We start from the raw sequence: 12378 nt of genomic DNA, 5'->3' as shown, positions 1-12378 counted from the left end.
TGGTACAATTCATGACATACGATATTAGTTACGTTTCCTACTCTTAAATCTGAATCTTAAAAACAATTGATATTATTTCCACGCCTCTCTGCATTTAAATTCGAATCTTTTCGCTCATTTCATTAAATTTTGTTTTTACGATTTAGGCAAGTGTACCGTACTGGTAATTCTAATAATAATAGTTCCAAGAAGTATTCGAAGAGAGTTTTCCGCGGCTATCGAGTTATTGGCACGCCGCGTCCCATAAAATATTTACAGTCCGAATGAAATCTATCGGTAAATATCACGCGTCTTTTCAATTCTGTTTCAGACGAACCATGAACAATGGGAGTTCGAGTGCCGTCTCGAGGGAAAAGGAAGAAAGAGTCCAAAGTAGGATGAACCGTGAACGGTCTTGATTCCTTGGCTGCCATCGCTGAGTGCAGCTTCGGAGTTCTCTGCGCTCTTCGCTTCTTTCTTCCTTCGTTCTATTCTACAGCACCCTATTTTCCTGCAGCTTCTAATGGCTCTCGAGGGTCCCTGTCTTATCGGTAACCCATTTTCTCGAATCTTCTCTCATAGAAGAATTCGCGGTTCTATTTTCCAGCGTTTTCCTGCATCGACGCGAACGCACGGATCGGAACGAAAAGGAGCGACTTTCGAAAGGGGGACAACGATCGCAAACAAAATTCGAACGTCACGGACGGGCCTGACTCCTTGCTCTACCCGTACTTTAGCCCTTTGGGTGAGCAAAGTTTCAGGTGTGTCTGTGGCAGTCTACCGTCGTGGACGTTGCGAGCCTGAACAATAAACGGAGACGCGCGAACAAACTTCGACCGTGAAAGTTGATACGTATTCTCGTCGACGACAGTACTCTTACGCCTGAAATTTGCTTTTTACCTAGGCCTCGTGTTCTCTTGGAATGGAGAAAATAAAGGTGAGCAAAGTTTCAGGTGTGTGAGTGCGTTGGAATCAACAAGTACTTGGATCTGGATAACGGAGCAATGGCTAAACCAAAGTACCGAGTGAAAGAGAAATACGAACGGAACAAGATGTAACAAGGATAAGAATAGTGTACGGGGTCCGGTTGAAACTGTTGTGCTACTATAAAACTGCGCTCGTGCTAAAATAAGACGAAGACGTAGAATGAAACTTGACCGTAAAATTTTAAGTGTTCCTTAAACGCGACACGATTTCTCAAACGACGGTTTAGAACGGTATTATGCTTGTTTACGATACGACTTCGCGATTGATAAGGACATATTTGTGAAAGCGTACGATGAAAAGCTCGAGCGACGATCGATTATTGTAACGTATAAAGAGCTCGACTTTTTCGTTCCATAAAGAGCGATTGCTCGCAAATCAAATAAAACTTTGATTAGTCGTAAGCATTGATATTTAAGCAAAGTCTATTCTACGCCTGTGAAAAAAGTTACAAAGTCTTGTTATAAGGATATTTATGCGAACATATTACTTTTATAAATTGTAGACAAATATATGGATCAGTGTTCCTCGGAATAACAATCTTAAATATTAGTTGAACCATGTGTTTCAGATAATTACTAAAATGTCCCAATGTATATTTCTGCCTCGTATTAAATACAATATTGCGAACCTAGTACGTAAGTAATTAATATGCGACGAGATTATATTTTCACGCATTTTTGTCGGTTATTATTACTATTTGCGTCGTTCGAAGTAAGATGAAACCCACGTTTTGGAAAATTCTCCTAACCGCAAGAGATGCGTTCGAAGAATCAGTCTAAGATTAGCAATGACGTTAGACAGGTCTTGGAAAGACTAATAAATCAAATCGTGCGTTAGGATCTGGTTTCCGTCAGTGTCAGGCTTCCTCGTACGTGTATAAATCAATAACAGTGTGGTCGAAGCCAATGTAATTGAGAGTATGTAACTTTATACCTAAAAGTCAATAAGAAACTGTACTTATGCGTCGAAGCGAACAAATACATGCAAATTCAGTTAATATTTTTAAATACTTAGCTTTAAATCTCTGTAAAATTACTGAAGTTTCTATCCATACTTTGTACTTTGTGTTAGAACATATATGTGTATCGTATAAACAAAATATGCAACTGTTAGTTAAAATTATTTAACACCTGGTTCAAAAAACTCCGCACTAAATTAGAAAAAAAGCATTACAAATAAACCGTCAAAATAAATCATTTGCGTATATTCGATACGAATAATATACACCAATTCTGTTATGTACCAAAATTTTAATATATTTTGTTGTATAGACAAGAATTTAACGGATGAATTGTGGCATACAAGTTTGTAAATACATACTATTTCCTTGTCGTTATTTTAATTTGTTGTGACAAAAATTCAAGTAAATTTAAAAATAAACGTACATTTCAAACATCTCTAGATCATTATTGCAACCACAACTTTTTGGAAATAAATATTTTAGAGTTTTAGCAGGTAAGACCACAAACGAGGTATTCATATGAATAGACCTTACATCCAAAAATTTCGAATCGTCTTGAAAAAATTATTTTCAGTTGCAGGGGTCAATTACAATCATTTTTGGTCAATACACACACCCCCGAAATCCTACTCACATTCGAGAAAATAATTCGAGGTGTGAAATTTCTCGACAAAATTAAAAACTTTTAAATCGTTTAAAAAAAAATATTTTCAGTTGGAGGGATCAATTGCGAGCATTTTTGGTCAACAGACATACCCCTGAAATCCTACTCAGTTTCGAGAAAAAAATTCCTTACGAAAAATGTCACTTCCGGTCAGAAATGATTCCCCGAAATTTCATGCGAATCTTTAAAACGTCATAACTTCTGAACGGATTGGACGATTTTAATGTTTAAAAAAGCAAACTATGCGTATTTCGGTGTAGAATATGTACAAATTGTAAAAATATTCGAAAAGTTGGTCCCTGACCTCGTAAAATGAGAAAAACCCCATAAAAATGGTCCAATATTCAAACAGCCATAACTCCTACATTTGTGAATATATTTCAATGAAACTTTTTTCTGAAGTAGAGCTCATGGGTACCTATAGAAAAGTATTGGACAACTTTTCTGTAGGGCGTCAAACAAAATTACTAAAAATGAAAAATGAATTTTTAGGAAAAATCAACAGGGGGTAGGTGCCTAAATTTTTCGACGAAAAAAAAAATTTTTATTTAATTCTAAAAAAATTATTTTCGGTTCCGGGGATCAATTGCAATCATTTTTGGTGAATAAACATACCACCGAAATACTACGCATTTTCGAGAAAAAAATTCGAATAAGTGCTGAAAGTTTTGGGTGAAAAAAAAGAATTTAGAATCGTCTTGGAAAAATTATTTTCAGTTGGAGGGATCAATTGCAAGCATTTTTGGTCAACAGACATATCCCCGAAATCCTACTCAGTTTCGAGAAAAAAATTCCTTACGAAAAATATCATTTCTGGTCAGAAATGATTCCCCGAAATTTCATGCGAATCTTTAAAACGTCATAACTTCTGAACGGATTGGACGATTTTAATGTTTAAAAAAGCAAACTATGCGTATTTCGGTGTAGAATATGTACAAATTGTAAAAATATTCGAAAAGTTGATCCCTGACCTCGTAAAATGAGAAAAACCCCATAAAAATGGTCCATTATTCAAACAACCATAACTCCTACAATTGTGAATATATTTCAATGAAACTTTTTTCTGAAGTAGAGCTCATGGGTACCTACAAAAAAGTATTAGACAACTTTTCTGTAGGGTGTCAAACAAAATTACTAAAAATGAAAACGGAATTTTTAAGAAAAATCGACAGGGGGTAGGTGCCTAAATTTTTCGACGAAAAAAAAAATTTTTATTTAATTCTAAAAAAATTATTTTCGGTTCCGGGGATCAATTGCAATCATTTTTGGTGAATAAACATACCACCGAAATACTACGCATTTTCGAGAAAAAAATTCGAGTAAGTGCTGAAAGTTTTGGGTGAAAAAAAAGAATTTAGAATCGTCTTGGAAAAATTATTTTCAGTTGGAGGGATCAATTGCAAGCATTTTTGGTCAACAGACATACCCCCGAAATCCTACTCAGTTTCGAGAAAAAAATTCCTTACCAAAAATATCATTTCTGGTCAGAAATGATTCCCCGAAATTTCATGCGAATCTTTAAAACGTCATAACTTCTGAACGGATTGGACGATTTTAATGTTTAAAAAAGCAAACTATGCGTATTTCGGTGTAGAATATGTACAAATTGTAAAAATATTCGAAAAGTTGGTCCCTGACCTCGCAAAATGAGAAAAACCCCATAAAAATGGTCCATTATTCAAACAACCATAACTCCTACAATTGTGAATATATTTCAATGAAACTTTTTTCTGAAGTAGAGCTCATGGGTACCTACAAAAAAGTATTAGACAACTTTTCTGTAGGGTGTCAAACAAAATTACTAAAAATGAAAACGGAATTTTTAAGAAAAATCGACAGGGGGTAGGTGCCTAAATTTTTCGGCGAAAAAAAAAATTTTTAATTAATTCTAAAAAAATTATTTTCGGTTCCGGAGGTCAATTGCAATCATTTTTGGTGAATAAACATACCACCGAAATCCCACGCATTGTCGAGAAAAAAATTCATTACTGAAAATATAATATCTGGCCAGAAATGGGTCAACAAAATTTCATATATATTTTTAAAATACCATAACATCTGTTCGGATTGGAAGATTTTAATGTTTCAAACTAAATTAAATTAGAAATTCCAAAAATATTCGAAAAGTTATTCCTTGACCCCGAAAAATGAGAATAACCCCATAAAAATAATCCAATTTTCAAACGACCATAACTTCTACAATAATGAGTGTGTTTCATTGGTCCTACCTTTTGACATTTCCTTGGTCTTCACTGGATCGCTGACCTTGATATCAACCTTATTGTTGACCATCTATAGGGAAAGGGTCCTCCCTCGACTTTCGAAGGCACGGTTGAACCCTGTATCACGAATAATTTTATTGATACCGTGCGATCGAGGTTATCCTAGGTAAAAATCGCGATTGTAAAAGAAATACAATAAAGATTCAGTGAATAGTTTCTCAATTGACCGCCATCTATGAGAAGAGGACGCTAAAATCACCTCCGAATTTTCAGATCGGTATGGCAGTTAGATTAAGCCACAAAAAAATGCGCGAAACCAGTTCAACTTCCTTCGCGATTCTAATTCAATTCGTAATAATAGCGTATTGATATTAAACGAAAGTACCTTTAAAGAGTGGCAGAGAGAAGTAGTAATTAGATGAGAAGCGATGGGTAAAATATATACGTACATTTATTATCCGTGAAACTGCCATCGGCAAGCACATCCTTCCGCGCCAATTTTCACGTTACGAATGGCGACACCGGCCCATTAGCAGCGACACCGCGAATTAGGCGGTAGATAGGGAAAGGTCCATCTATCAATCGAAAAAATTTATAATGTAAATTATAGTGTAAGATTAAGAAAGTATTATCAATAAATTGACGAGGTTTTTTTTATGAAAATAAAGCGAAACACAATCGATGCTAATTTGTACCTTTCATCACAGACCAAGTATACGAGTAGACCTCTCACCTTATGGACTTTCGTGGCCCAATCTGTCTGCCATACCGACCTGAAAATTCGGAGGTGATTTTAGCGGCCTCTTCTCATAGATGGTGGTCAGTTGAGAAACTCACTGAATTAGTGTGATAGGCAAACAGGCTAGTTGTGTGTAAATGCATATGAATTGAGAAGTACGAATTATTCGCGATTCTTTGATTAGTTAAAAAGTTGTAAGTAATTTGCATGTAATCATCGAAGTGAATAATGTTAACAAATTCAAGAATCCTGTCATCTGCTATTATAAATCGACAAAAGTGTGAGTTATATTTAATTTGTACGTTATATGTATCGCCATCCATCAATATGATTCTAAAGTCAAGGTATTATACGTTGTTCTGGTAAGTAACCGAGAAATTTTGTCCTTTTTCCTACCAAGTTGTGAATTCTATCCTCGTCCTTCGTCCATTTGTTTGATTCGTGGTTTCTATCCGAGACATTCTTCGGATTCGTAATACAAGCTTCGCGAGACATCGGCCCTTCCCCCACCCCGCCCCCCAATTCGCGAGCGTTACCGAAGTGTCGCCATTTGTACTCTGACGATTAACGTAGTAAGACGCGTCAAGACGTACCGGCGTTTCGCGACCGAGGTGCGTAATTCTAACCTATTCATATTCCGTCATTATTACAACTCGCGTTTTAATTACGATCTCTTGTCATACGGTTTCCATTTATTACTTAATTACAATAAACGTTTATGTACTTTAATGGATCTTTATTTCGTTTCTGTTACAGTCTCTTATTGGAATTCGAAATCAAGAAATTCCCTTTCGAAATACATGTGTCGGTGTATCGCGACCAACGAAGTACGTATTTCTAATCTTCTGATATATTGCCTCATTATTATCAATTATTGTTTAATCATGATTTGATTTGTATTTTATTTCTGTTGCAGTCTCTGATTGAAATTCGACGCCATGGAAACTTATTGGCGCGTAAACGACACCATAACAGATGGCAGGCAAATCGACAAATTTTGGAGGGAATATTGGTAACGTTTAAACAATTATAACAAAAATTAACGGGCATATTAATATTTATATATTTTTATTTCATTATTAAATCATTCGTTGCAAGCATGATCGTAATTTTCTAATCGGCCATTGTTAAGATAAAATATGAATATCGTTAACAAACTTTTTATCCGCTTCGATATATATCATAGTATACAGAAATGGCGTCGGTAGATATCAACGATAAATTGGAATAATTTATATTTAACTGTATTCTGATCGCGATTGAATATTTCCGAGCGTTATTTATTTAATTGATTATTTATATTCCTTTCTTTATGAATTGTTGTAATTGCAATTTCCATATATATTTCGATACAAGTTTCAGTAAACGTAGTAACTGCGGAGTTGGAATATGCTATTCAAGCGTAAATAATCAACGAACTTTAATTGTTGGAAATTTCAGAATATTTATAAAAATTACGGGATATTCTAACGTTCGATAAAGTAAACATAATCATGCTTACAACTCTAACTATGTAACTTGGTGATATAATATTTATAAATTGTAGATAATATCTGAAATTCTCATTGATTGAGAACATTTCGCCTTCGTGGCATTAACCTTTTACGTGACAAACTGTGTAAACAGCAGTATGTACTAAGTAAAGCAGTATTTCTGTTGTCGAACTCTAGTAAGAAAAAGAAAAGAGAAAACTGATAGGAAAAGCACACGTGTGCTTGTTGTATTTCTTGTCTCCTGTCCCTTTCTTTCCAGGAAATTTGGTTGGCCGCGCGCAATGCGGCCGGTAGATTCAGTGTTTGTGCGTAGCAACAAGTTTGTTTCTCGGGGCGAAGTGACCCTGAGCCGTTTTCGTGTTAGGTTACGCGATAATAGCATCAGTGTTTCTTACGCAGTTTTTAAATTACTTCCAGAGCATCGTGGCTCTCCTTGTTTCCTGAATCGCGAAAATAGAATCCTTTGCTCGCCGATTTCAATCTTCGGTCGCGATATTCTAATTTAATACTTTCTAATCAAATTAATTATTTTTTCAATTTGAAATTTAAACTCCTCGTTACCGGAATTAGAGTCTGTGCATCACCGAAGAGGACTATTGGACGATGCTTCACGAGCAAACAGTGTAAGTATAAATTTATACTTTCAAATGTTTAATTAGAAATCTTTGGAGTTTTAAGAGTAGATTCTAATTGTTTTTTTTACAGTTTTCTTACAGTCTCTGGACCTCATTCTGGAAACCAACAGCAGTACCCGGGGAGTATCGGGCGGTGGACCACGAGCGAACAACGTAAGTATAAATTTATATTTTCAAATTTGTTACCTAAAAATCTTTGTAATTTTAACAATAAACTCTAATTTTCTTGCACTTTTCTTACAGTATCTGGACCTGATCCTGAACCCAACCAACAGGGCCATGCTGACTGATGGAGGACTTGGATGATTTCCAGTCATCACAGGTCAGTCGCATGTTATTTGTGTTCCTCTGGTCCCCAACCATGTTGTAGGATGAAAGATCCGAATCAACACGGGTGACCAGTTGTATACTTGCTATTTTTGACGAGTTAAGCGATCACGGGTATGAAAAATACCCGTGAGTGGTAACATCAACTGTTATATTTTTTAGAGCAGGTTTTAGGGTCTTCTTGCACTCGCGTTTCGTAATGCCACAAATAAATATTACACATTATGATTATTATAAAATTTTTACAAATATATATAATACAATTTTTATAAAATATTTGAAATATTTTTATTAACTTTGTATGAATTGTATGATTGAATAGAAAATGAATTAATATAATGTGAGAAACATTATATTTATCACATGATCGAGTAGAATATGAATGACAATATGACATTGTACAATAATATTTACAACATTAATATAAATTATTAAATATTGATCGTTTATTTAATTAATACATCGTATGATGTATTTAACGTGCAAGAAGGCATTTCGCGACAGGTCGATTTTCGAGTCAAAGTAACATGCATTTTATACTAGTTTGATCTTTTAAAAAATTTACTTTGACGACAGAATCGACCAAGGATAATTGAATATTTTGAATAACAATTTAATGAATTCATTTCAATTTTTGAAGTAAATTATTTTATCATGAAATCTTAATTAAAGTCTTTCATTTTAAGTAATTAAATTTCAATCGTAACAGTTTTTTTTAATAATAGTATTTTTCAATATTAACGTATTTTATTATTGATATATTACATATAACAAGTCGAGTCATTTTAACTAAATACGAAATACCGTTTAGCTATTAACCAGTTTTTCTAGTTAGGATTTTCAGACTAATTTTTCCGTGTTCGTTGCCCAAGTTCGTGCACATGCCCAGGTGCTATTTGCACGAGCGAAGGCAACGGGGCACGATGACTTTATTTATAACAATTCAACGACATATTAACGACTGACATTGGTTAGTGAATCGTGCGCGACGTACTGTCCACATGTGTGTGTTGTAGTTAGGTTGTGGAAGTGCGTCGTTTCAGATATTTTTATAATTGTCATTTACATACAGAATTTTATAACATTAGATTTTTATCAGTAATAATATCAAATTTCAATTCACCATTTATTTGAAAATTGTTGACCTTAATGGATTTCAATCTTAATATTTTTCAATCTTCTATAATGATACATCCATACAATATATTTTATTAAATACTATATTCCATATATTAAAACATTCTAAATATTTCACAAATATTTATGCATATAATAAGAATACGCAATGGACACTAGCCTCTGTCAGACGATTTCAGAAACTGGTACGTACATTTAGAGTATGAATGGAGTGTTATGTCCGGGTGTCGGAGGAACCCCGGGGAGTCCTCTCTAGTTTAGGTCGCGCCCGGACATTCAGAATGAGAACCGTGGAGTGTTTGTTTGCTTGATTGAGTTTTGCAATTTTTTAAATATAGGGTTAGGTAGGTAGGTAACTTTCTGGTGTGTGTGCTTAATCTAAGTAGGTAGGGTCAGGGCAGGACTGTCCACATTAGTAATTCGGGTAGGCGCGTTTTCGCGTGGCAGTCTTGCACCTGTAGTTACGATTTCGAGGGTAGAAATCTTGCTGATTCAAACGGTGTATGCTGTTTCTTTCGGCTTTAGTTTCGACTCCTCGAATCGCGCGACTCTTATAGTCGCTCTCTCGCGCTCGCGGTCGTGATTAGGTCCTTTTCGAAACGTTCGTCCCCCTCGAGATTCACCACGTATGTTCGACCAACAATTCGTATATTGTTGGAAGACTACGTATTGCACAAAATCTCGAGCCAAGTCTTAAGTAAGTTTCAGGCTTTGGCAGGACCGCCGAAGAAAGAAAAGGCTCTCAATGAGCTGAAGAGGCCCTAACAAATTGTTTCAAGAGTGGGCTACAACAAATGGCTTTTCATCTTCATCTTTGGATGAGGATGGAAAGTCATTCCTGTTACTACTTTGTCACTTAACTCGTCTGTAGTTGTAGTTAGTTTATTTTTATGGCTGGCTCACGTATGCATGTACTTCGTACATGATTGCACCATACATGCCAGCCATCCCTCCCCTGTATTCTGTTGGCTGGTTCACGTATGCATGTACCTGGTACATGATTGCACCATACATGCCAGCCATCAGGGAAACTCGCGGTTATTATAGAGTTGCGAATATGCAATAATCGCGTTTGCTTATAGAGTTGCGAATCACTGTTTTTCGCGTTTCCTTTTCAGGGTAGTGTTGCGACTTGACACGATACGCGATTGGTTTTATGCAAACTTAGGTACTAAATGTTTGCTTTAAAAATAGCATTGCGAATTATTAATAAACGCGATTGCTTGTAGAGTTGCGAATTATCATTTTTCGCGTTTGCTTTTCAGGGTAATGTTGCGAACAATCACGACTCGCGTTGCATTTTTACTTTTTTGTACACATAATGGGTATCAACCGCGTTTGCAATTTTCATATTATAAATTAGCGTTGCGATCTCGATTAATCGTGCGATTTTTTCTTTAGCGTTGCGATACTTTAAATGCCAAAATTCGACCCCAACTGTAGTATTAGAAGTAGTTAGTTTGTGGCTAGTACATGTGAATTTACATGTACCATCACACCCTGATTTAAGTTAGAGTTGCAAATAATATACAATGTTCGCGTTTGCTCGTAGAGTTGCGACCAAAAATTTATCGCGTTGATGTGTTAGTGTTGCTTATAAACACGATTCGCGATTATTTTTAATGCAAACTTAGGAACCGGACGTTTGCTTTAAAAATAGCATTGCGAATTTTTAGTAAACGCGATTGCGAATTAGAGTTGCGAATTACTATTTTTCGCGTTTGCTTTTCAGGGTAGTATTGCGAATAATTACCATTCGCGGTTGCTTTTCTTGTTACAAGTCGCGTTTGGAATTTTTCTATTATAAATTAGCGTTGCGATTGTTGATTTATCGCGTTGTTGCCCCGTAGTGTTGCGATATTAAAACGTCTAACTTCATCCCCATATGTGCCACACTATTGTAGTTTGAAGTAGCTTGAAGTAGTTAGTTTATTTCGTGCATGTATGTTGTAGCTACAACTGAAGACGTCAGCACCCGATCCAGCATTTTTGGGCAACGCGATTTGCATTAGCGTTGCGAAGCATAAATATATTTCCATTAAACATAGAGTTGCGAATATACAATAATCGCGTTTGCTTGTAGAGTTGCGAATTCCTATTTTTCGCGTTTCCTTTTCAGGTTAGCGTTGCGAATTCCATACGCGATTGCTTTTATTGTTATTTAAGAATAGTGTTGCGAATTAACTGATCGGTTTGCTCTTAACGTTGCGAATTACTATTTTTCGCGTTTACTTTTCAGGGTAGTGTTGCGAATAATTACCATTTGCGGTTGCGTTTATTGTTACAAATCGCGTTTGGAATTTTTATATTATAAATTAGCGTTACGATCTTGACTTGTCGCGTATTTTATTAATTAGAGTTGCGATCCAATGCCCAAAAGCTGGCCAAACCGCTGCCCACTGCACCCAGGATCATCAAGAAGCAAGCTGGGATTCTGCAAAGCCTCGAATGGCTCAACATCGTTATTAAAATTAGTGTTGCGCATTATTGAATATGGGTGCACGCGATTTAATTAATAAGGGAACCCTGCGTGGTTCATTTAACGAATAACAAGCACCACTCGTGTATACTTTTTTATATTAATAAATTAGTGTTGCGAAAGAAAGAATGGTCCACTCACGGATTGTTTGAATTTAAGACGAGTGGACGATTATTCTATCTGAAATGCATCTTTTCTTTATATGTTTGCCAAAGGAAATACTGCTTGAAAGTATTGTTGTAAATAGACGAATTTATAACGTGTTAAAGTCTGTAATTTATGTGAATATATTTTTATCACAGATTTGTGATGCATTTAAAAATGGTATATTATGATTAATTTTATTGTAGATTGAATTCATGATTCCAATATATATATCACTAATTATACATTATTAGAGTTGGTAATTTTTACGGGATATAATAACCTTTGCAACTCAATTGTTATTTATAAATAGTGATTTTTTTTATAAATATTCTATTTTCTTTGCATAAATCAAAGTTTGTTCGCGATCATTGTTTTAATTGATGGAAAATAGAATGCTTGCATTAAAAGGATATGCAAATTGCAATTCGATATTTCATATTGAGAGTTAATTTCCGCGTGGAATCGAAATTTTTGTTCGTTATTGCTTTGTTTGTACGAACCTAATGTAGTTTTCAATACAGTAAAATATAATTATTGCAATGTATACGTCTTGAAAAATTTTTCATTTGATAAACGAAACGAAAAATAAAATCTACGGTAATAAATGA

Source organism: Colletes latitarsis, chromosome 10 (genome assembly GCF_051014445.1).
Source record: "Colletes latitarsis isolate SP2378_abdomen chromosome 10, iyColLati1, whole genome shotgun sequence".
NCBI lineage: Eukaryota > Metazoa > Arthropoda > Insecta > Hymenoptera > Colletidae > Colletes > Colletes latitarsis.
This window is presented reverse-complemented; position numbering follows the sequence as displayed.